The 25922-nt window shown below is 38.3% G+C and overlaps 1 long non-coding RNA gene and 1 other non-coding gene across 2 annotated transcripts; both read left to right on the top strand.

Annotated features, from left to right (window-relative positions):
- Positions 1-15430: 15430 nt before the first annotated feature.
- Positions 15431-15537, top strand: LOC141602930 (small nucleolar RNA R71). Its single transcript, XR_012524833.1, has one exon. It is a non-coding gene; the product is annotated as a small nucleolar RNA R71 (small nucleolar RNA).
- Positions 15538-22095: 6558 nt separating this feature from the next.
- Positions 22096-24134, top strand: LOC141598220 (uncharacterized). Its single transcript, XR_012523342.1, has 2 exons — positions 22096-22199; positions 23918-24134. It is a non-coding gene; the product is annotated as an uncharacterized LOC141598220 (long non-coding RNA).
- The last annotated feature ends 1788 nt before the right edge of the window (positions 24135-25922 follow it).

Here is a 25922-nt window from a genome sequence, read left to right as displayed (position 1 = left end):
GTGTGGTGTTTGGTTTTTAAATGGTAAAGTCATTATGGTTAGATAAGTATGTGATATTATATTTAGGAACATAATTAGCCGCTTCAGACTTTCGTATATAACTAGATATATCTAATTTAGAAACTCCAGTGGAATTTGTGTCAGGGGAAGGATTGGGGTCATCAACTTAGTGGAAAAATAAAATGGAGGGCAATAACAATGCATATACTGTATACTTGAAGATGGCTCATTTCCAAGTACAATATCATGGAAAGTATACCCAATTTAGGTTGGTAAATGTTTCTGTAATTGGGGATCGAAACTCAAATGTGCTAATTTCCCTGATACCATCTAATTATTACAGTCAATTGGTGAAACTATTATGTGAAATTTCAATTATTGGAAGTTGATGCAAGATTTAATGTAGTTGGGCTCATCATTATTCTTGACCTGTTATTTAAAGTTCAATGATTGGTTTGCTATACTGGGTTAGGTTTTGCTTTTTTTTTTTTTTATCAGATTCTATGTGAGACTCCCATCATGAGATTGTGGGAAATAAGTCTGTATACTTCCCTTAAACTAGAAGGATTATAACGATTTAATGCAGATGATCAATGGTCATAAAATAAAATACATAAACAAAAGTAAAAGGATTTAGAATTAACCTCGGGTCCTAGCAAAATTGGCCTAAGAACAATATCAAAACTGATATTCGCCTATTAGTTGCACCCAAGACGATCTGAGATATGCCCTTTGATTATGCTAGAAATCAATCTAAAATTTTCTGTAAAATTTTATTGTCTTTGTGTTTTGTGATGAGAAAGAGGAGGCAAGGTCCGAAAAAGTATTAGGTCAGAAATAATTCTCTACCTTTCTTTTTATATAGACCGAAATCCGAAATCAATTAGGAAAGAAATAACCTCCCAATTTTCGGCCAAACAGACCGAAAATAAGGAGTGTATTTTCCTTATTTTGGTCTTTCCAAAAATATATAAAGTGTGTTAAATTGTCATCTAATGAGGATCAACCCCATGACCTCTTGTGTACCCTCACTATTACCACTATGACACATTCAACTTGTTGATATTAAATACAACTGATTATATTTAACTACGAATTAACAGATTAATTCGTCCAAACTAACCTTATATATATTTAATTAAATATAACTTATTATATTTTAATTTGCGAATTTACAGTTAATTCGTCTCAACTTAATATTATTTAATTTTCATTAAATAATTATCTCATCAACACATTGACTAACTTTTTAGTCATTTTGGGCATCAATGTAATTATATTTCTATAACCACATTTCTCAAATACGTCCTATAGGTGTGACCTTTAGGGACCAGTTGATCACCGCCATCTGTATGATAATAACGTCAAACTTTCTAGCAAGCCAACCGTTATTAGGTAAACGTTAATCAACTGATTAAATATACGAAGTATACCCTTGTGAACCCGTAAGAGATTTACAAATGTTATCACACTAATTTGTGGAGGACACCACTCAACAAACTCCCACTTGTCTTCACAAGTGTATGTGCGATAACCGATTCTCATATCCTTTAAAATTTCTCCCACTCAATGTAAAACAATTTGCAAATCCGAATTCACAAAGGTCGTATTTTATAAGCGATCGATCAAGAGTGGTTTTCCCGACTAGAGAGTAACTTAACGATAAACGAATCGATTCGAGCATGGCCATGCATTTCGGTTACAACTCCTCGAGTGGCCCTGAGAAATAACTATACCCGATAAGGGATGGATATTTTCCTCAACTCAAATCTTGCAGATGTAAGCACAAAGATGAAATGACCCGAAAAAAATCTACTTAGCCCCGATTACGGTAGATCGTGAGAAAGAAACCAAAGTCACCCAAAGACTGCCTTAATCTCAAGAGACAGTTGATAGTCAAACGAATCGACTCTAGGTACACAATAGATGTCCTATCCACGACCTGGCACCGAATGTTATAAAACATTTAGGACTCCATTACGTTGTCACAAATAAAAATTGTCCTACGAGGTATCGTCATAATCTCGTATCTGTGATCGATTAGTCAACCGTTTAACTTATGGCTCGTTGAACCCACCATCAATCGACTGCACAATATAATAGCCGGAGTTATCAGCTCACATTGGCGATTACGGACCTAAAAAAATATAATGTAATTCAGTTCACTTTGTGGCGTTCAATGTTGTCAGTACAATCCACATGAAAAACAAAATATTATATATAATACGATGAAGTTGTAAATAATATATGAAAAAGATAATGTATCAAATCCATAATCAAGTACTACAACTTAGGAACATGTTTAATTCCCATGGAATTAACATGCCCTACATGCTTATCATAATTCAACGGTTTGGTGAGAGGATCTGCGATGTTGTCATCCGTCGCAATCTTGTCAATCACTATCTCTTCTTGCTCCACGTAATCACGGATCAGGTGAGCCTTCCGAAGTACATGTCTAGATTTGTTGCTAGACTTTAGCTCCTTAGCCTAGAAGATGGCACCTCTATTGTCACAATAGATGGTGATCGGGTCATTCGAACTAGGAACTACCGAAAGCCCTTGTAAGAATTGACGCATCCATATCGCTTCCTTTGCTGCCTCCGAAGCGGCATAGTACTTGGATTCAGTAGTAGAATCTGCTACAACATTCTGTTTGGAACTCTTCCAGCTGACCGCGGCACCATTAAGAGTGAAGACGAACCCGGACTGAGATTTTGAATCATCTCGATCCGTTTGGAAGCTAGCATCTCACAGAATCCGTTGCGCATAGCTTAGTATCGCCTCCATAAGTCGATGACGATCCTTAGTCCTCCGTAGGTACTTGAGGATATTTTTGACTGCTATCCAGTGTGTCTCACCTGGAGTCTTTTGGTACCGACTCGTCATACTCAATGTATATGCCACGTCTGGACGTGTGCATATCATGGCATACATGATCGATCCTATTGCAGAAGCATAAGGAACACGACTCATGCGCTCAATACCTTCAGGCGTCGTGGGTGACTGAGACTTGCTCAACTGCATCCCAGTCGTCATAGGAAGGTTCCCCTTCTTGGAGTTGGTCATGCTGAACCTCTCAAGAACCTTATCTGGATGAGATTCCTGACTAAGTGATAACGTCCATCGTGATCTATCTCGGTAGATACGGATTCCCAAAATACGTTGTGCCTCACCCAGATCTTTCATCTGGAAATGGTTCTTCAACCATTCTTTAACCGAAGATAGGAGAGGAATGTCATTCCCAATCAGGAGTATGTCATCGACATACAATATCAAGAATACAATCTTGCTCCCACTCGACTTGATATATAAGCATGGTTCTTCGACCGATCGAGTGAAACCATACTCTTTTATCACTTGGTCGAAACGATGATTCCAACTCCGAGAAGCTTGCTTAAGTCCATAAATGGAACGCTTAAGCTTGCATACTTTCTTAGGATGTTTAGGATCTATGAAACCTTCGGGTTGCACCATGTACAACTCTTCCTCCAAATAACCGTTTAAGAAGGCGGTTTTCACATCCATTTGTCAAATCTCATAATCATGAAATGCGACAATCGCTAAGATTATCCGAATGGAACGTAGCATGACTACAGGTGCAAAAATCTCATCATAATGCAATCCTTGCACTTGAGTGAAACCTTTTGCCACAAGTCGTGCCTTATAGATATCTGGTTGCGCGTCTACAGAACGCTTTATTTTGTAAAGCCATTTGCACTGTAGAGGTTTTACCTTATTAGGTAAATCAACTAGATCCCATACGTTATTCTCATACATGGAGTCCATCTCGGATTGCATGGCTTCGAGCCATAGCTTTGAGTCGGAACAGGCCATAGCACCTTTATAGGTTGCGGGTTCATTACTTTTTAGAAGTAAAACATCATTCTCCTCGACCATACCAATGTATCTGTCAGGAGGATGAGAGTCTCTACCCGAGCTCCTAGGTTCCTCAGGAATATTAACCGTATCATCGCTTGGAGGTACACTTCCTCCATCTGTTCCTCGGTTGTTGGTTCTCGAATCTCCGACAGCTCGAAGGTTCTATTACTCGACTTGTTCTCGAGAAATTCTTTCTCTAAGAACGTCGCACTAGCCGCAACAAATACTCGATGTTCGGTAGGCGAATAGAAGTAATGACCAAATGTTCCTTTTGGATAACCTATAAAGTATGTCTTGTATGATCGCGGGCCGAGCTTATCCTCGTGTCTCCACTTGACATAAGCCTCGCAGCCCCAAACCCGAATAAAGGACAAGTTAGGTACCGTTCCTTCCACATTTCATATGGAGTCTTGTCGACAACTTTAGACGGACTTCGGTTAAGTATAAGAGCAAATGACAAAGAGCATAACCCCATAATGAATCGGGCACTACGGTGTGACTCATCATGGATCGAACCATATCAAGTAAGGTTCAATTTCTCCGTCGGACACACCATTTAATTGAGGTGTTCCAGGTGGAGTTAACTGTAGAGCGATTCCACAGTCTTTCAGGTGTTGATCAAACTCATTTGAAAGATATTCGCCACCCCGATCTGAACGGAGTGCTTTAATCTTTCTACCCAGTTGGTTCTGTACCCTATTCTTCGTATTCCTTGAATTTCTCAAAGGACTCACTTTTATGCTTCATTAAGTAGACATATCCGTATCTACTCAAATCATCCGTGAAAGTGATAAAATATCTATAGCCATCTCTAGCGGTAATTGACATAGGTCCACATACGTCCGTATGTATGAGTCCTAATAGGTCACTAGCGCGCATTCCAACACCTTTGAAGGAAATTCGAGTCATCTTGCCAATGAGACATGATTCACACGTGCCATATGCAGAAAATCCGAATGAGCGAATAGTCCCATTATCGACGAGTTTCTTTACGCGTTTCTCATTTATGTGTCCCATTCGACAATGCCATAGATAGGTTTGATCTTTGTCACCAACCTTTAATTTCTTATTATTCATGTGTAATACTTCCGTGGTTTGATCTAAGATATAAATTCCATTCATGGAAACTGCTTTGCCATAAATCATTTCATTAAAAGAGAAAATACAACTATTATCCTTTATTGAAAATGTAAAACCGTCTTTAGCAAGTACGGAAACAGAAATAATGTTCTTAGATAAACTGGGTACATAGTAACAGTTATTTAATGATAACTCAAAACCACTAGGGAGTTGGATTACATATGTTCCCTTCGAGGCAGCAGCTACTCGTGCTCCATTCCCGACTCGCAGGTCTACATCACCTTTTTCGAGAGGTATGATGTTCTTTAGGCCCTGCAAATGATTACACAGATGAGAGAACCACAACCAAGTATCTAGTACCCAAGTTCCGAAACTTGCATGGTTAATCTCAATCATATGAATATAAGATCACATACCAACAGAACGACGCGCCTGCCTTGATGTCCTCACGGTAGACGGGACAGTTCCTCCTCCAATGTCCATCTTGTGACAATGGTGGCACTCTATGTCACCGCCCTTGCTCTTTGTCTTGCCCCGTGAGCCACTAGTCTCACCAGGCGCACTCTTACCGTTTCTCGGCTTCTTAAACTTTGGCTTACCTACGCTTAGGTCGCCATGAGCCTTGCCCTTACCTTTACTCTTGTTGTGAATCGTGAGAACATCCTGCTTCATGCTCCCACTCAATTTCATATCCTTCTCGGTCTGTACGAGAAGGGAGTGTAGCTCATGAAGACTCTTTTTCAAGTCATTCATGTAGTAGTTCGCCCTGAAAAGGGCAAAACCATCGTGAAGAGAATGAAGCATTCGGTCAATGACAATGCTCTCACTGATTCTACAATTCAGTGACTCCAGTTTCTCGACATTCTCAATCATGTGAAGAATGTGTGGGCTAACCGGTTGGCCCTTCTGGAGTTTCGCATCAAAGAAGCGATAGGTATGCTCATATGTAACGATTCTCGGTGCCTTTGAGAAATCGTTAGTGAGCGTGGTGAAAATCTTGTTTGCACCTTGGGCAATGAAGCGTCTCTGCAAATTGGTTTCCATTGCAAAGATGAGTACGTTCTTTATCGCACCCGCTTCCATAACGAAATCACTATAAGCGAGTGACTCGTTGACTCCTGCATTTGGGCCTGGGTTGACCGGTATTGGCTCAGTTAAATACCTGAGCTTACCGTCGCAGATGGCGACATTCCGTAGTGCCGCCTCCCACTCCGCAAAATTGGACCCATCATTCTTCAGTCGAGTGGACTGATTCATTTGGTCCATGAACATTTTAAGCCAGGACGAACGATCTAGTGTGGCACTAGGCATTGGGATTGCATTATTTCCAGCCATTTGTTGTAACAGTATTATTGATAATAAGCGTGTTCTACACTGCGAAAGAAGAATAAAATAATAAGCATGCATCATTTTTATTTTAAGTCTAATGAACTAATGTCATAACGCGAAGACTCAAAAACATTTATACAATTGACCTTCCTCAAGAATTATATAAATGACCCCAAGACTCAATTCTCTGTAAATTGATAAGCTAACCTGTTAGCTAATTCTACCGTTAGAATTCCTGGTCGATAAATTTCTGTAAATTCTATCTTTAGTGCATCATAATCACGAGAAACTCTTCGGACTATGATGTTGAGGTAAACTAAGTCAACACAACTACTTACCCAACGTAGAAGGGGTCATATTAGGCCTACCGACGAAGAAGGGACTCATAGATGTTTGCCCTTATAAAGACTAATCTCAATTTCTGTTTTTAGAGGAAGATCCCATCACTATTTTTAATTCATTTTAAGTGAACTATAATCTAGCATGCGAGAATGATTTAAACTAAAGTGATGGCTTATAGACTGTGACATCTGCATGTCCATGAAAACTAACAAACAACTTGATGCGATCCCGCTAAGTGTTCACAAATTAAGATGTGGTCGTTGGTCACGGTCGAATCAAAACACAATTTATAGCTCCACAAACAACTCTACAATTAGTAAAGAGGCAAGTAAAGGTCGGATCCCAAGGGACGGGAGTTGAAATGAGATTTCTATTGTAACTAGTGGTGTCTAAGGGGTGTCACAAATTGGGTTGATGTAGAAGGTTACTAAACTAAAATAATGAAAATAAACAAGCAAGATGAATTAAAGGGGTGTAAACAATTGATTAAAGGCACTAGGGTGTCATGAGATCATAGGGGAATCATGGGATATGATCATACAAACATGTTCTCAAATTATAAGCAAGCAATTATTGTCGTGATGGATCGAGTTGGGTTATATCTTACAATCCTAGGAAAGTTTGGGTCCCGGAGCCGAATCGATTAGATTGTACAACACCTACAAGTCGACTTAATCTTCCCTACTCAACAACATGCATGGTCTAATGAGACTCGAGTTGGGTTATGTCTTACAAGTCTCATTGAAAAGATAGAAGATGATAGTAAATGCAAGGATTCATAGGCTTAGCATTTCATCAAATATAACATGTGCATGAGTTGAGATCAAAACAAGCAAGCAAATAAAACATGAAAGCATATTAATTTAAGCATGAATCATTCCCCATGTTGGTTTTCCCTAATCACCCACTAACCCTAGCTAAGAGACTACTCACTCATTATCATGTTGATCATGCTAGCAAGGTTGTCAATCATACCAACAATATGAAACATGATGAATAAATGAAAGTAATTAACAATAATTAAAAAGGGATTAAGAGATTATACCTACTAATGATTCCAATAATAAAGCAAAGATAAAAGAAGTACTTGAATGCTTGATTGAGAGGTTGTCAATCTCCCAACAATAACCCAAATAATCTTCAATTACCCAAAATAAAGGATGAACAAAAGAGAGATTAAAGAACTAAAACTTGGATTAAAACTTGATTAATACTTGATTACAATATTAAAGAGAGATTTGATTGATATTAACTACACTAATTATTGATAAGAAGAACATGCTCCTCTAATTAGACTAATGGGGTATTTATAGTGGAAATTAGGGAGGATGCATTAGGGTTAACTAAGGGCTAAACTAGTAATTACACTTTTTAAGTTGAGCAAGGAGGAGCCGGTATTTTCCGAGAGAAGGGCTTCTTTCTTCGTAGCTTGGAGAAGACAATCCGTGCTGTGCTAGAATCCGGGCGGAATAGGGTCGGGACGGGCGGATTCTGGCGTTGGAATCCGAGCGGATTCAGGGGAATCCGGGCGGATTGTGGAGGTGGAATCCGAGCGGATTGTGGCAAAGCCGCTCGGATTGTGCTGCTGCGGGACGGACGGATTGGTGACAATCCGCTCGGATTGTCAGTCAGCAACAATTCTTCTTCTTTTCTTCCCTTTTCTTCATAAATTCCTTGGGGATTTCCTTGGGGACTCAAGGATCTTTTCTAAACATTGCTCGTCTACTATGATATGTACAAAGGCCTTCTAATCTTGTCTCTCCTTGATGCTTGGTCATTGAATTCAATCAATTTAGTCTCGTTTTGCCATGAAAATGCAAGATTCTTACTCCTTTCCTACCAAGGGATCAAAATCTCAAAGAATATGCAAAACAAAGAACTAAAGATAAGAAATGACCCAAATAAGCACTAAAAAGCATGGGAACAAGGCTAATTCGGGGGCTAAATATGCGCCAATTATGGTCACATCAAATATCCCCAAACCGAACCTTTGCTGGTCCCGAGTAAAGAGGTGACAAAGACTAGGACCAATACTAACCTATCCTAATAATATAGCCGATATGAGACAATTAGCGGGTCTCACTCTGCCCCTTCAACTCACAACAAGACAACTATGAGGTAGGATGCCTTCTTGCAAGGCAAGGTGGGTCTTGCCAAAATGGCGACACATCCAAACATTAAGCACACAAAAACACATAATGGATGCATCTACAAAAAGAATAGCCACTCCCTCATCAAGTGGCGGAGGCACTAAAGAGGAACAAATTTAAGAGCATGTAATCCTTCACAAATACTAGTTTAACAAATTACTAAGTCTAAGAGGATGGCACTAAATCACCTCCAAATGGTGTTAAACTAGACTACTTTCGTCCTCAATTTCCAAATGCTTTCGTCAAGAGCGATCGGATGGTGGTGGAATGATGATCCCTATGATGCTAGTAGCATATGACATGACAAGTCTCGAATTCTCTACAAAAGTAAAGGTCATGGATCGTCCCAAGCTCGACCAAGTGGCTTGACAAAAGGTTTTTTGGGAATGAAATGCTCAAATCTTTATTCACAACGGGTGGACATGACTAGTATTCAAAATTGTCCTCATTTCACTTTCACATTTCAAAAATTTAAGATGGGGTTTGTCCCTTCCGGGCTAGTGTCCTTTGCTTTCGCCAATCGCTTATTAGGCAACCGGTTAACCTCTAGACAATAGCTTTTCGGGGTGATAGTCACTCTGTCTCTGGGCGGCCGAATTCACAACCGTATGGGGGCCCAATTCAATGGATCCCACACCAAAGCACATCGAAGTGGTACGCCTCCATCAAAACAACTTAACTTTCAACTTTCAACAATTCATAACATTTGAGGTTTCCTTGGCATTACATTACTTCCATATGACAAAATTTCTTTGAAATGAGCACTTCAAGCTTATTGATAGAAAATATTTTTGGGTTGCCTTACCACAAGGTCAAACAAGGTCACCTAGACAAGTTAACCAAGTCAACATCGCATCACGGGGTTGGATAGGTGACTCACATGCAAACCCTTGACTAGGCCTTGGGTCATGGGTCAAAAGACACTAGTATGACACTATCTAGGGTGTTTTACAACCATTTTAGTAGGCAAAGTCTTAAGTTGAACAAGTATTTATAATGGCTTAGTTGCTCTTGTCAAAGTTCCTAAATAGGCATTTTTCAAAACATTTCTAACATGCAACTACATGCCATGATGCAACTAATATAAACATCCTAATGCAAGTGATTCTATCAACTAACATGACATATAAACTAAATGCAAGTCCTAAATTCACATTGTTATACCGCATCAATCAAAATAAAGCCACATAGTCATTAACATAAAGAGGAAAAAGGGGATTGGAAAGATCATACCATGCGGTCTTCAATATCCTCATGTCTCGGATGTGGCGTAGTCAATCAATGTGAACAAGGATAGAACAAACACAATATATATACAAGACAATATATACAAGACTACAAAAGGAAATAAACATGTTTTTGGGTTTTCAATTTTCAAATTTTTATGATTTTTGAAATTTTTCAATTTTTTTTGGATTTTTGAATAAGAGTTAAATGTTAGAATTCCCATCCCCACACTAATATGGGCATTGTCCTCAATGGCCAAAATGATGGAAATTATGCAAAGGTGATGCATGATTTCTATACTAAATGCAATCTATACTAAGCTATACTACATGATGCATGGTTTTTGTTATGACGGAGAGGATAATTTAGATTACCTCCCGTTGTGTATGCATTAACTTCTCCAAACCGAGTGAGACACTATTGCTAATGTCCAAGGATGGGTATAGTTCATGCACACACTATGCTATGCATGAAACTAATTTGTCATTTTGGATTTTGAAAACGGGAACAATAGAATGAGAACACCTCAATGGTACCGAGGTGTGAGTCCTTTAATGGGGCTAGGACTACTCCAACAATGATCAAAATTAAATAGAATACAAAGAGAGAAATAGACAAACCATGAGAGTGTAGGAGTCTCCAAGGCTTGCTAATCTTCCATCATGCTATCATCATCACTTCCCTCATGAGAAGTGGTCACATTGCCACTTTCCTTGTCATTTGCTTCTTCACTTTCTTCCTCATCTTCCTCATCATCATCTTCACCATCCTTGTCTCCTTTACTTGCTTCTTCCTCAATATTATCATCAACTTCCTCATCATTTCCAACAACCTCATTGTCACCCAAAACGACCCTAGATGCACCCGGAAATAAGACTTCTCTATCCGCCCAACTAAGCAAAGGACAAGATGGATCAAGTAGTCCTTGCCTAGCTAAATGTAGGAGGGGTGGATATTGAGCCAAGTAGGCATTTTTCCGATCTTCATAGGCTTGCTTGTGCATTGCTTGCATGAGAAGAGTCACATAATCTTTCCCAACTTCAACTCCTTCCGGCTTGAACTCTTCATACTTAAAGGGGTAAGGTGGTATGACAATGGAAGAGGAGGGCATTTCAAGATCACCCTTTTGTTGTTGAATGATATACTCGGCTTCTTTGGAAAGGGGAAGTAGATAATTGGTCCGGTGGACGCTTAGACGACAAATCTTCGAAGGCAAGGTGAACGATCTAGCTTCACTAGTTAGCCATCCATACTTAGTGTCAAGGGGGTTATGGGCAACCCACTTGAACTTGTGAATCATAGTATGCATATCAACAAGATGGCCACCCTCCTTTGCTTTGTACTTGTTATCCTTATTGAAGTTAGGATCAAAGTGCTTGGCTAGGAGTGTGACTAGGCCGCCATTGACAATAACGGTCGTGCCCTTCTTCCCACAATCAATATTGAGCCATCTATCTACCAAGAGCCTCAAAGAATTGTAAGGTTTGGTGTGCACTCTTCCGATTTTCAAAGCCGATTCAAGGAGAATAAAATCAAGTCTTGTGAAATGGTTGGTATCTTTCCTAGCAATTATGGTGTTACCCACGACCTTGTGCCATACTCTTATGCCCGGATGGTGGACCAAAAGAGCACGACTCGCATGAAAATCCTCAAATTTCTTCCCGGAGATTGCCTCCCAAAGAGGTTCGGGGTCATACTTTCCATAACTCTTAAAATAACTCGGTTCATCACTAAGACCCAAAATTTCACCCAATTCCCTAAAGGTAATGCGTCTACTAACATTAGCTAGACGAAACTCGATATTCTCCCTATTCTCAACTTTGGTGACTTTCAAGGAACTTAAAAATTCCAAGGTAAGGGAGGGGTATGTCAATTCCCTTGTTTCAAACAATTTCTTCAACCCCATGGCATTGAAAAAGGCTTTTGTTTATTCAAGAACACCCAATTTTTTTAAGGTATCTTCACATATGAATTTGGTGGATTGTAATGACTTCATAGCAAACTTGACAAAGGTATTTCTATGGGTATCGGAAATAAAAGTTACCTCCGGATAATGCAAAAGTTGATCAATTACCGGAGTAGAAGGTGTTGTTGCTCCCATAGAAGGTTGTTGTTGTTGTTGCACTTCCAAGTTTGGTGTTGCTACCACCATAGCCAATGCTTTCTTTGTTTGAAGAGCCTTTTGCCTTTGTGAGAGTGCCTTAGTCTTTGGTGCCTTTGTTGCCTTTGTTACTCCCTTAGTCCTTGCCATTGATGAACTAACCAAGAAAAGAATGAAAAATCTTCAATTTGTAGTATGCCCAAATCGATTTGAAGGTGAAAGGCTTTGCCTTTATGAAATCAAAAATCGACTCAAAGGTTGAAGATTTTGTGCTTGGTTTTGATTTTTGTTGAAGAAGGAGTGATTGATTTGTTGTTGGAAGGATGGTTTGATTTGATTTTGGTGAATGTTGTTGAGGGTTTTTGTTTTTGTGATGGAGAGGATGAGGGTTTTGATGTTGTGGGTAGTGTTTATGAATGAATGAATGAATGAATGAAGGTGGGAGGGGTTTTAAAGAGACCGAAATTTTCGAATCTGCAGGGGCAATCCGTGCGGATTCTGCCCAATCCGTGCGGATTCTGCTCTTTCTGAACTTTGCAAAACTCGCCTAAAGACGGGCGGATTTGTGACAATCCGCTCGGATTTGATGAACACGGGACGGGCGGATTTGCTTGAAGACGGACGGATTTCAGTCCAGAAAATTTTGCTTGTTTTCCTCAGCTGCAAAGACGGACGTCTTTCTTACAAGACGGACGGATTCATCAAGACGGGCGGATTCTTCACAGGACGCCCGGATTCAGTCACAGTCAAGAATTTTTCAAAATTTAGCTCAGTTCAGGACGGGCGTCTTTTCTGCAATACGCTCGGATTCTGTAAGACGGGCGGATTCTCAGGAATCCGCTCGAATTCTTCCCCTGTGTACACGGATTCAGTTCCATCCGTGCACACTGCATTTCCCATACCGTTCTTCCATTCTTTCTTCAAGTCTTGTGTTCGTCATTGTGGGGGCACTACTAAGGCATGGATAGCCTAGGCAATTGCCATCCCCACACTAAGCTAAAAGCACTACATATCAATTGAAACCGTTAGTCCCTCCCTCACTTTCTCTCAAACATGACAATTATTTTGATCAAAGTAAATAAAAATCCAAAGATGACAAAAATGCAATACAAGAATTGAAATGTAAGTTAGGGAGTTAGAAATATTTACAAGTGGTGGTTTAGGGAGGACTCCACCAAACTCTCATTCTTGATGAGATGTCAAGGGGGCATGTCCAAGGTGTTGTTGATGTTGCTCAACACCTTGAATAAGTAATCAAAAGCTTGTTCATTATCATGGTAGAGGTTCTCAATAGACCGTGGCCCTTGTTGTTGGTCTTGATCAATGGCATTACCAATGTAGGGATTAAAAATCCCTTCAAATTCGTCGTCCCAAAGACCACAAACTTCATTGAGTTGGTCATTGAAAATCTCTTGCTTAGATGGAGACAACTCTCCCAATTTCTTCTCTTGGCCAATGAGGCCATCCTCTTCTTCCTTGGTTGATTTTGATGAGCTTTGCAAGCTCTCCTTGTCACAATTCACTTGCTCTTTGAATGGAGCATCTTCAATTTTCTTCTTCCATTGGAGTTCCGATTTCTTCCTTTCATCCTTTCGGCTATAATGATCAATCATGAAACATGGTTCATGCAAACGAGGAGCTCTCATAGTCTTGTCAAGATTAAAAGTTATGCTTTCATCTCCCACTTCTAGAGTAAGCTCACCATGTTTCACATCAATCACCGCACCGGCGGTGTGTAGGAAAGGTCTTCCTAGGATGATTGGAATGTTGGAATCTTCCTCCATATCAACAATGACAAAATCCACCGGGATGAAAAACTTCCCAATTCGCACGGGGACATCTTCCCATATCCCTAACGGTGTCTTCGTCGATCTATCGGCCATTTGGAGTGTGATATTGGTGCATTTAAGCTCTCCCATCCCCAACCTTTTACTCACCGAGTATGGCATGACACTCACACTAGCCCCTAGATCACATAAGGCTTTGTTGATCGTTGTGTCGCCAATGGTACACGGTATTGAGAAGCTTCCCGGATCCTTTAACTTTGGAGGTGAACTCCCTTGAAGTATTGCACTACTCACCTTAGTGAAGGCGATAGTCTCAAGCTTCCGGATCGACTTCTTCTTTGTGAGGATATCTTTCATGTATTTCGCATAGGCCGGAACGTGATTGATTAATTCCGTGAAAGGAATTGAGACTTCCAAATTCTTCACAATTTCCATGAATTTTCCAAGTTGATCATCAAATTTGGGCTTGGCTTGACGACTTGGAAAAGGAAGTCTAATCACAATGGGCTCCTTCTCCTTGGCCTTGTCTTCATTTTTCTTTGAACTTTCTTCTTTTGATGATTCTCCATCTTTGGAGTTTTGCACAATTTCTTCCTTTTCACTAGCTTCCACAACTTCATCCTCAACTTGCTTCTTCGGTGCTTCATACCTTGTACCACTTCTCAAGTGAATGACACTAACCGTTTCATGTCTAGGGGGATTACTTTGAGGTGGTAATTGCCCCTTTTGTCTTTGTGAGCTTGAAGATGCTAGTTGAGTCAATTGTGTTTCCAACATCTTGGTGTGAGCTAGAAATGTTGTTGATGGTGGTTTCCTTTGCTTGGCTATCTTTTTGCATTTGAGTGAAAAATTCTTGTTGATTCTTTTGCATTTGGAGGACCGCTTTTTGGACATCAAAGCCTTGGTCATTTTGGTGATTGTATGGATTTTGATTTTGGTAACCTTGGTTTTGATTGTAAAAGGGTCTTTGATTTTGGTTTCTCATGGGTGGTGGAGTGTATGTTGTTTGAGGGTTTTGAACATTTTGGCTTTTGTATGAGAGATTTGGATGGAATTTGGTATTTTCATTGTAAAAGTTGGAATAAGGGGTACCACTCTTGTATGCTTGGAAAGCATTCACTTGTTCATTTGTTCCCCTATATTCACCTTGGTCATGTCCCAAAGTTCCACAATTCTCACATATCCCACTTGGGATTGATGAGGATGCCGTCATGGCATTAACATGATGCTTCGATGATTTTGAGTTTTCCTCAAGTCTAGCCATAGCTTGTTCAAACTTCAAGTTGATTGTGTCAATGTGAGCACTAAGTTGAGCACCCAATTGAGTAACGGAGTCCACTTCATGCTTTCCTCCTCTAGTAGCCTTGCGAGGTCTACTATATTGTGAGTTATGGACCGCCATTTCCTCAATCTTGTTCCATGTTTGATTGTCATCAACTTCGGTGAACATTCCATTTGATCCCATATTGAGAATGTTCCTAGAATCTTCATATAAACCATTCCAAAATTGTTGTACCAAAAACCATTCGCTAAGTCCATGGTGAGGACATGAGCGACAAATTCCCTTGAACCGCTCCCAAGCTTCATACAAAGACTCTTCATCCCTTTGCTTAAAACCCGTAATTTGAGCTCTTAGCATGTTAGTCTTTTCCGGTGGGTAGAATTTTTTGTAGAAAGCTAGAGCCAACTTCTTCCAAGAATCTATTCCAAGGGTGGCCTTATCAAGGCCCTTCAACCATTGCTTCGCGGTGCCGATTAAGGAAAAAGGAAATAAGACCCATCTAATTTGGTCTTGAGTCACGCCCGTTTGAGAGATAGCATCACAATAGTCGCAAAAGGTTTCCATATGAGAATGAGGGTCCTCACTAGGCATCCCCCCGAATTGGCTCCTCTCAACTAATTGGATGAAGGCGGACTTGGCAATAAAATTTCCGGTTAGATGTTGCGGTGTAGGAGTACCATTTGGTAGATTCTCCTCGGTGGGTACGGAGTGTGACGAGAATTTTGGCATTGTAGGTGGATTTTGTGGGGTATTGTGTAATGGGTTTTCTTCTCCTTCTATTGCGAAAGGATTGACAAACTCACTAGTGGGTTGGACAACTTCACTAATACCTCTTAAATTCCTCCAAACAACTCTCCTATTGTTCGTCAAGGTTCTTTCGATTTCACGGTCAAAAGGTAACAAATCACCTTGTAACCTTCTAGACATGCAAAATATCAAACAACTCGAAAACAATTAGAACAAACCTTGAGGAGTTTTACTTCCTCAAGGCGAAGAAAGACACAACTAATGACAATAAAAAGAAATCTAAATCAAACAAACACCGTCCCCGGCAACGGCGCCATTTTTTGATGCGATCCCGCTAAGTGTTCACAAATTAAGATGTGGTCGTTGGTCACGGTCGAATCAAAACACAATTTATAACTCCACAAACAACTCTACAATTAGTAAAGAGGCAAGTAAAGGTCGGATCCCAAGGGACGGGAGTTGAAATGAGATTTCTATTGTAACTAGTGGTGTCTAAGGGGTGTCACAAATTGGGTTGATGTAGAAGGTTACTAAACTAAAATAGCAATGAAAATAAACAAGCAAGGTGAATTAAAGGGGTGTAAACAATTGATTAAAGGCACTAGGGTGTCATGGGATCATAGGGGAATCATGGGATATGATCATACAAACATGTTCTCAAATTATAAGCAAGCAATTATTGTCGTGATGGATCGAGTTGGGTTATATCTTACAATCCTAGGAAAGTTTGGGTCCCGGAACCGAATCGATTAGATTGTACAACACCTACAAGTCGACTTAATCTTCCCTACTCAACAACATGCATGGTCTAATGAGACTCGAGTTGGGTTATGTCTTACAAGTCTCATTGAAAAGATAGAAGATGATAGTAAATGCAAGGATTCATAGGCTTAGCATTTCATCAAATATAACATGTGCATGAGTTGAGATCAAAACAAGCAAGCAAATAAAACATGAAAGCATATTAATTTAAGCATGAATCATTCCCCATGTTGGTTTCCCCTAATCACCCACTAACCCTAGCTAAGAGACTACTCACTCATTATCATGTTGATCATGCTAGCAAGGTTGTCAATCATACCAACAATATGAAACATGATGAATAAATGAAAGTAATTAATAATAATTAAAAAGGGATTAAGAGATTATACCTACTAATGATTCCAATAATAAAGCAAAGATAAAAGAAGTACTTGAATGCTTGATTGAGAGGTTGTCAATCTCCCAACAATAACCCAAATAATCTTCAATTACCCAAAATAAAGGATGAACAAAAGAGAGATTAAAGAACTAAAACTTGGATTAAAACTTGATTAATACTTGATTACAATATTAAAGAGAGATTTGATTGATATTAACTACACTAATTATTGATAAGAAGAACATGCTCCTCTAATTAGACTAATGGGGTATTTATAGTGGAAATTAGGGAGGATGCATTAGGGTTAACTAAGGGCTAAACTAGTAATTACACTTTTTAAGTTGAACAAGGAGGAGCCGGTATTTTCTGAGAGAAGGGCTTCTTTCTTCGTAGCTTGGAGAAGGCAATCCGTGCTGTGCTAGAATCCGGGCGGAATAGGGTCGAGACGGGCGGATTCTGGCGTTGGAATCCGAGCGGATTCAGGGGAATCCGGGCGGATTGTGGAGGTGGAATCCGAGCGGATTGTGGCAAAGCCGCTCGGATTGTGCTGCTGCGGGACGGACGGATTGGTGACAATCCGCTCGGATTGTCAGTCGGCAACAATTCTTCTTCTTTTCTTCCCTTTTCTTCATAAATTCCTTGGGGATTTCCTTGGGGACTCAAGGATCTTTTCTCAACATTGCTCTTCTACTATGATATGTACAAAGGCCTTCTAATATTGTCTCTCCTTGATGCTTGGTCATTGAATTCGATCACTTTAGTCTCGTTTTGCCATGAAAATGCAAGATTCTTACTCCTTTCCTACCAAGGGATCAAAATCTCAAAGAATATGCAAAACAAAGAACTAAAGATAAGAAATGACCCAAATAAGCACTAAAAAGCATGGGAACAAGGCTAATTCGGGGGCTAAATATGCGCCAATTATGGTCACATCACAACTATATGAGTCAATTTCCATGCATTTTAGTAGTAGGTGGTTTGGTTTTAGGCGGAATATGATGCAATTACTAACATGTGAAAGAAAAGCAATAAAATGAAAAACGTAAAAAAACAGTAAAAGTCCTAGTGTGGCCTATCCTATCAAAATGAACAATAAATACAAGTTTGGAATCCATCCTTGGACCCGAAAAGCTTGTCTTGATGTTCCATCTTGATCCATGTAGCGGGAGTGAGCTTGAATCTTCATCTTTAGTCTTCTTTGAAATTACAATAATTAAAATTACATAATTGACCTATTAATTACATTCTAATTTCAAAACCCAAAACTAAAATAAAGGAGATTCGAGATCTCATAATTACATAAAAATTATGTTTCCTTCATTACGAAAACATAATTGACTAAGGCCACACTAAGTATTACAAATTACAACCGATTGCAAAATTAAATACGTAAATAAAAATCATTCATTCCATTCATTCAACATAATTAAAAGCATCAACTAAAATAAATTAAACATACATAATACAATAAATTAATTATGTTGATTAATTTATCCAAACCACCTATTTAAATTAAATTAAGTGACAATTCCGCAGTTTAATCACATTAATTCATACATAGTCCATATTAAACTTGTAATATGAATTCTATCCGTCAAAATTTTAAACTGGTTTAAAATAACTCGGTATCATTAAATTGTGAACCGATTCACAATAACTAATTGGCCAAAATAAATAAAAAAACAAAATCCAAATGCTTTAAATATGTCTCGGCCAAAAAAAACAAAAAAAATTTTTTTTTTTTTTTTAATTGTCACGGCTGAAATAAAAAAAACAACCCCTTTCCTATTTTAATTTGGTAAATAGAAAAGAAACAAGGAAAAACTTTCCATAAAAATTTTTCTCCATCTTTTTCGGCAAAAGGCAATAAAAAACTTTCCTAATTTTTTTTTTCTTTTCTCTCTAGGTTTACCAAAAAAAACAAAACAATTTTTTTTTTTTTTTTATACAGTAAACCCTAAAAAAAACGCCCTTCCCCCTTTTTTTTTTTCTTTCGCGACACTTATGCCCTAATTCAAAGATGTGATGAAAAAGTTTAAGTTGCAATTAAGACATGATTTAGCAAATACATTAACAAACATGATTAATCGTATATGCTAAAACTATATAGCAAAAAAAACGAATTCTTATATCAATGACATGATGATACTATATGTAATTTAACTTAATCTGCATTAAATCAAAAATCTACCAAATTCTTCATATGATAATTTTAACCGATTAAAACAATGATATGATCTATAGAAATTGGTTATATATCATCAAACAAAAGAAAAACGGCACAAAAAAATTTTCGAATCACAAAAAGAAACCCTAATTTTTTTTTCGAAAATCAGGTTATGTTTACATACAATTTTTATGAAAATCATCAAGATTAAAATCGTAGCCTAGTGCTCTGATACCACTTGTGGGAAATAAGTCTGTATACTTCCCTTAAACTAGAAGGATTATAACGATTTAATGCAGATGATCAATGGTCATAAAATAAAATACATAAACAAAAGTAAAAGGATTTAGAATTAACCTCAGGTCCTAGCAAAATTGGCCTAAGAACAATATCAAAACTGATATTCGCCTATTAGTTGCACCCAAGACGATCTGAGATATGCCCTTTGATTATGCTAGAAATCAATCTAAAATTTTCTGTAAAATTTTATTGTCTTTGTGTTTTGTGATGAGAAAGAGGAGGCAAGGTCCGAAAAAGTATTAGATCAGAAATAATTCTCTACCTTTCTTTTTATATAGACCGAAATTCGAAATCAATTAGGAAAGAAATAACCTCCCAATTTTCGGCCAAACGGACCGAAAATAAGGAGTGTATTTTCCTTATTTTGGTCTTTCCAAAAATATATAAAGTGTGTTAAATTGTCATCTAATGAGGATCAAACCCATGACCTCTTGGCTTGTGTACCCTCACTATTACCACTATGACACATTCAACTTGTTGATATTAAATACAACTGATTATATTTAACTACGAATTAACAGATTAATTCGTCCAAACTAACCTTATATATATTTAATTAAATATAACTTATTATATTTTAATTTACGAATTTACAGTTAATTCGTCTCAACTTAATATTATTTAATTTTCATTAAATAATTATCTCATCAACACATTGACTAACTTTTTAGTCATTTTGGGCATCAATGTAATTATATTTCTATAACCACATTTCTCAAATACGTCCTATAGGTGTGACCTTTAGGGACCAGTTGATCACCGCCATCTGTATGATAATAACGTCAAACTTTCTAGCAAGCCAACCGTTATTAGGTAAACGTTAATCAACTGATTAAATATACGAAGTATACCCTTGTGAACCTGTAAGATATTTACAAATGTTATCACACTAATTTGTGGAGGACACCGGCTCCAACAGAGATAAGGAGGTATAATAAGTTGATCTTTGTGCTCTAAGATTTCATGTTTGTAGACGCTGAGTACAATAAAGCGCTGTTTCTGGAGAATGTTTTGTTTGTTTTTTGTGTCATTAGCTGCACAGATGTCTCATTTGATTAATTTGAGTTAGTTTGCCATGCCATTTTCAGGTATACTCTACTTACATCGTGCATACACAAAGTGCCCCCAGACCTACCTGTACGCAGGTCCCAATGGCCAGGACGCTGGCCATCAAGGCTATAAAATTGTCCTTACTGGTAGAATTTGAGATTGGGGTTTTACCGAATGACTTCAATGATGACTATAATTATTGGAAACATGTCATGCCGAGCTCATATATGAATGGAATTGGGTTGACTGGTAAGTGGTGAGGAATGTAATGGATATGAAAGTTTCCAGGGAGGGTGAGCATATACATCAATCTTTCATCATAATTTCTATCGTCACTTGTCCTTCAAAGCCTTCTGTCTAAATCACTGCTCCTAGCAAAAGCTTGGGCTGTAATAAAACAATGGAAGTATGTAATACTCCGTATTTAATAATTATATAATAATAATATTTTATTTTATTTATACGGGTTATATTTGAGACGGAATAAAATAATAATAATAATAATAATAATAATAATAATAATAATAATAATAATAATAATAATAATAATAAGTTGTAATGATAATAATAATACATAATACGATACGCGTATACGTATACATATATACTCCGCCTCACCTTATATACTCCACCCTATCCACTCACCATCTTATCCTAACATAATCCACCAAAATCCACCCATAACATGAGAGATGAGAGAAAGAGAGAAAAAGGAAGAGAAAGGGAGATTTTGTCCCTCCGCCTCGAGATCGAAAGGTAAACCGTCTTATAATAGCCTTTATATTATTTATTTTATACCTTTAATGTAACGCCCCGTAAATTTCGGACCGTTAATATATTTCGAAAATAATTAATTAATCAAGTAAAATTTGACAATAATGTATTTAAAGTAAAAATAATTCAAAGAAATATAATTTTATTATATTTTGAAGAAAAGTATTTATTTTGATAGTTTTGAAATGTTTAAAAATAGTTTAAACCGTGTAAAATCTTTTATTTCGAAATAAGAGCGTATCGGGGGGAAAATGACAATTCGTTTGAACGTTGGGTAAACGAAATTGGAAATGGGTCGTATGAATACTCAATTTTATTGTAATCTCGTGTTTAAGAACTTTGGTCTTGACGGAATTTGCATTTGACTTACGGATTTAATTATTATCGAAACGAGTCAAAACCGACTCGAAAAATCCCGACTCAAACCCGAATCCCGTCCTTTCTTTTCCTCTTACACGGCTCCCCTTCCACTTTACTCTTTTTTTTCTGATTTTCCTTTGTTCTTCATCCTTATCTTTCCCAAAACACCATTTTCACAATTTCAAGCTCATTTTCGTCACAATTTCTTCGTTACTCGTCCGTTTTTCGCATAATTTACCTTTCCGGAATCCCCTCGCCGAGATCTACGACTTAGTATGTTCTAATTTCAGTTTTCATTAAGTTATTTTAAGACCAATTTTCGGAAATTCGGTATTTTTGTTTAACTATTGTGTTTTAATTGTTTATTTAGGTGAAGGATTGTAAGACGAGTTCGGGGACTCGTATATTGTAGAAGATAGCGGATAGTTGCTAGTTAGGGTTTGGGTTTGAGGTGCTAATTGCTCTTTTTTCTAGCTTAAGGTAACATATTTCGAGCTACTCGACGAATTATCGTCACAATCTTTGTTGTTTTTGTATGTTTGGTGATTTTTGTTTGAATAGTAGTTTTCACATGTAAAATTTGTTGCATGCATGTTTAATTTGTGCCTTTTGTTAGTTTAAATTAACAAAGTTGAATTGGGGTCGATTAATTAATGTTCAGACGGTCTTATAATGTATAAAAATGAAAAAAAAAGAGGAGAAATGGTGCGGCGGCGTGAGCAAGCAAGCCCATGGCAGCCCACAGCGACCCGGCCTCTTGGGGATTGGCCCGGGTTGGTCCGTGCTTGTTTCGCGGGTTTTCGTACAATCTTGGTCTTATCGGGTTAATTAATATTAGAATAGTATAAGTAACAAAAGGGTAGTAATTTGAATTGAAGCATACTAGTAACAAAAATTATGTTAACGGAAAAATTGTGCTTATATTAATAGTTATCACATGTTAGGATAGTTTACAAAATGAATTTTATAGCGATAATTGTAATGCTTTGTTGATTGTCTTAAAATTGAGCCTTAGTCCCTTTGATCGATGCGATGTCGCTTAATTGAGTGATTGGTCACCGCAATTTGACCCGCACTGCCGCAGGTCAAGGGTTGCGGGTAAAAATTCGGTTGAATGATTTAGATAATCGGCCTTTTTCTTGTTTTAGGCCATTTATCAAGCTTTTGTTCACATGTATAGCTTATTGAATTTAATAGTGACTTGTATTGTAGAAATGGCCCTAGTTCCCCCTCAAGCCTTTAATATGGTTACTATTGTTAGAATTAGAAATTAGTATTGAATACTTATTGAGGATTCTCATTGGGATTGTATCTTTGTAAATAGACATTATAAGCCTTTCACATGATAGAATGCTAGAATTTATATTGATAAGTAGGACTTTTTGCCCTCTTAAGGTTAAGTGGGTGTCTTACTTGACTTGTGTGGTGAGTCATGTGTGGTGTGGGCTAAAATATTCAAGTCGGGACTAGTCGGACTAGGTCCTAGGTGAGTATTTCGGCCTTCATCATAGATAGGTCTTTATAGTCTTTGACGAGTATATGTTCACCGCTTGATAGCCTTTGTGTTCCTGACTAGTGGATGTTTATCCAAGTTGGGGCATAACCTCGTGTACTTATTTTGATAGTATGGGGTCGGCTTAAGTACTAGCCAACCCTTCGGTGGTGTCCTTAGGGTACTCACTTCACTTTGTTTTAAAAAAAGTTGTGAGTCTTGGGTGCGGTGGTGTGTATCCGCATGTCTAGGTCTCAAGTGATTTTAGGCTAGGGTTGTGTTGTCTCTTGGCCATGTTTTCTTAATAGTAACCGCCGAGCCAAGATACCGGTTCGATTACCTTCCCTACCTCGTGGTATAGACTTGAGTTACAAAGTGACTATTGACCGTACTAAGAACTTATGCCTGTCTTTGATATATTGCCCTTTCTTGTATGGTGATTTTATGAACTATAATAGGTGAGATGTAAGCTTCTATTCTGATTGATAAAGTTTGGATTACTATTTGAATTATATGATTCACATGATAGTTTAGTTTGGTCAGTTAGGGGTCATTTGTTAGAATACATGATAAGTAAATGGTTTATCAAATTGTTTACATGTTACATTACATGTTACATTAATTTTGACGATTCGTGGCTGGGAGGACTCGAAGTTACTCCCCACTGAATTGTGGCTTTCGTGTTTGTATAAAATGCGATTGACAGGTTGTTGATGCTTAGTTGGGGTCACAGACGGGCTAGTGAGCAAGGAACCTTGGACCTAGTTTTGGCTATTCTATTAGTAACCTTTTACACTTTTGGTTTGTATATTATTTGAAGGGACATATGTCTCCCTTTTCTATTTTTGGTTTGTATCCTTATATTTCCGCGTCTTTAGTTATGTATGTAAATTAGTTTATCAGTTGTTGCAGGGTTTTTGACACTCTTCTTGAGTTGGAATTGGTTGTGAATGGTTTAGTTAGAAAATTTTTGAAATTGCAGGTTTTTGGACTAGTTGAACCATTTACAAACATATCCTACCAGTTTTTCTGTAGAATTTACGTATATAATTAAGGCTAGATTTAAGGGTGTCACATTTAACCCGTCCCGACCTTGACCCGTCTTTGACCACCTCAAGACTACTGTTGACCGCCCATTAAGGGATTTGACCGAGCATGTTTAAAAAGGGTTTTTATGGGTTTTGGGAACCGGGTTAGGGCAGCGGTTTTGAGGGTGTTACGGGCTGGTTTGGGTAGAAATAGGGTGTACGGACGGGTGGTTATGGGTGTGTGTGTGTGTGTGGTTGTTGCGGGTGGGGTTTATTGGTGTCGGGTGTTGTTGGTGGGGGCCGTGGGCGGCTGCTACTGGTCGTGGCCACCCCGGCTAGTGGTGGTGGTCCACGGTGGCAGCGGAGGTAGTGTAGTGGGGGCTTGGGTGAGTCGGGTTTTTGGGTAATTATACATGACGGGTTTATTTGGTCGTATACGTAATTGTATAAATATATTAATATATTTATACATATTTGTGTAAGTGTATTAGTATATTTATACATATTTATACATGTATTTGTATGATTAGATGAGTATCTTTATACGTATTTGTATTATTATCGTATTTTAGGAAATGAGTTTTGTGAGACGGTTTTACGAGACGGGCCTAGTTTGTGTGACGGTTTGCTTATGCGGATTTGCTGTGAGGTAGGTTTATCCTACTCAGTTTCATTGTTGCATTTATTTATAAAATGAGTCTTTTATCATTCATTTGCATTGAGTGAGTCGGTAATTGGCATGTTATATGGTATATCGTATTTATTGTGTTGTCGTGTATGTCGGAGGACATGGTGATTTGATTTGTTACCTGTTTTGGAGACGTAAGACAGTTGGGAGACCGTCTTGCGCTTGAGTCACCTCTTGGAGATTCCCACTCCAAGAGGGATGTGCATATTAATGGCTTGAGTTACGGAGGGACTCGTGTGGTTGAGACACGACGTCTGACAAGGGATCCGGCTGGCTTCCGGACCCGGTACGTCTGGGCGTGTCCCGGTACCTGTTTGTGGTTATCGGTATGTATGGCCGTGTCCCGGTACCAGTGTGGTTGTCGGTATGTCTGGGCGTGTCCCAGTACCATGGTGGAGGTTGCTTGACAGTGGTTCATTCATATCATGGTCATGTTGTATGCTCGCACACTCGAGTCGTGTCACACTTTATTTATTTAATGAAACTGACGTTTGTGTGTCTGTGTCCTTGTCACCTATCTCTTTTGGGGTGGCCTATGTCGATCCATATGATATTCTTTGGTCATATGGGGAGCAGGTTAAGTACAGGTTGTTTGAATAGTACGCGGGAGATGGGACAAGCTTGATGAATCACGAGACGAATCTAGTTGGCTAGAAGAGTATAGATGTCATGAGTTGTACTTTTATTCATTTGTTTACGTTTCATGTAATTCATTAAACTTTACGTTAATAAAATGTTCTTTGATTGAAGTTTTGAAACCCTACCTCGGGAAACCGAGATGGTAACGCTCCAATTATCTTGGCTGGATAGTTGAGGTGTTACAAAGTAGGAGTTTTACCTGTTTAAACTTAATTTAATGGCAAGTTAAGGTCAATATTTAAAGATGCCAGTGAGTTGAATTCATTAGTCGTGGCAGCGTGTTAGGAGAGCATTCTCCGGTGGGGGTTGTCATTTTGGATTTTACTCAATTATGAGTGTAACTGAATCCTGCCTAT

Source organism: Silene latifolia, chromosome 9 (assembly GCF_048544455.1).
Source record: "Silene latifolia isolate original U9 population chromosome 9, ASM4854445v1, whole genome shotgun sequence".
Lineage (NCBI taxonomy): Eukaryota > Viridiplantae > Streptophyta > Magnoliopsida > Caryophyllales > Caryophyllaceae > Silene > Silene latifolia.
The sequence above is the reverse complement of the archived record's forward strand: the minus strand, read 5'-3'. Positions and strand labels throughout refer to the sequence as shown.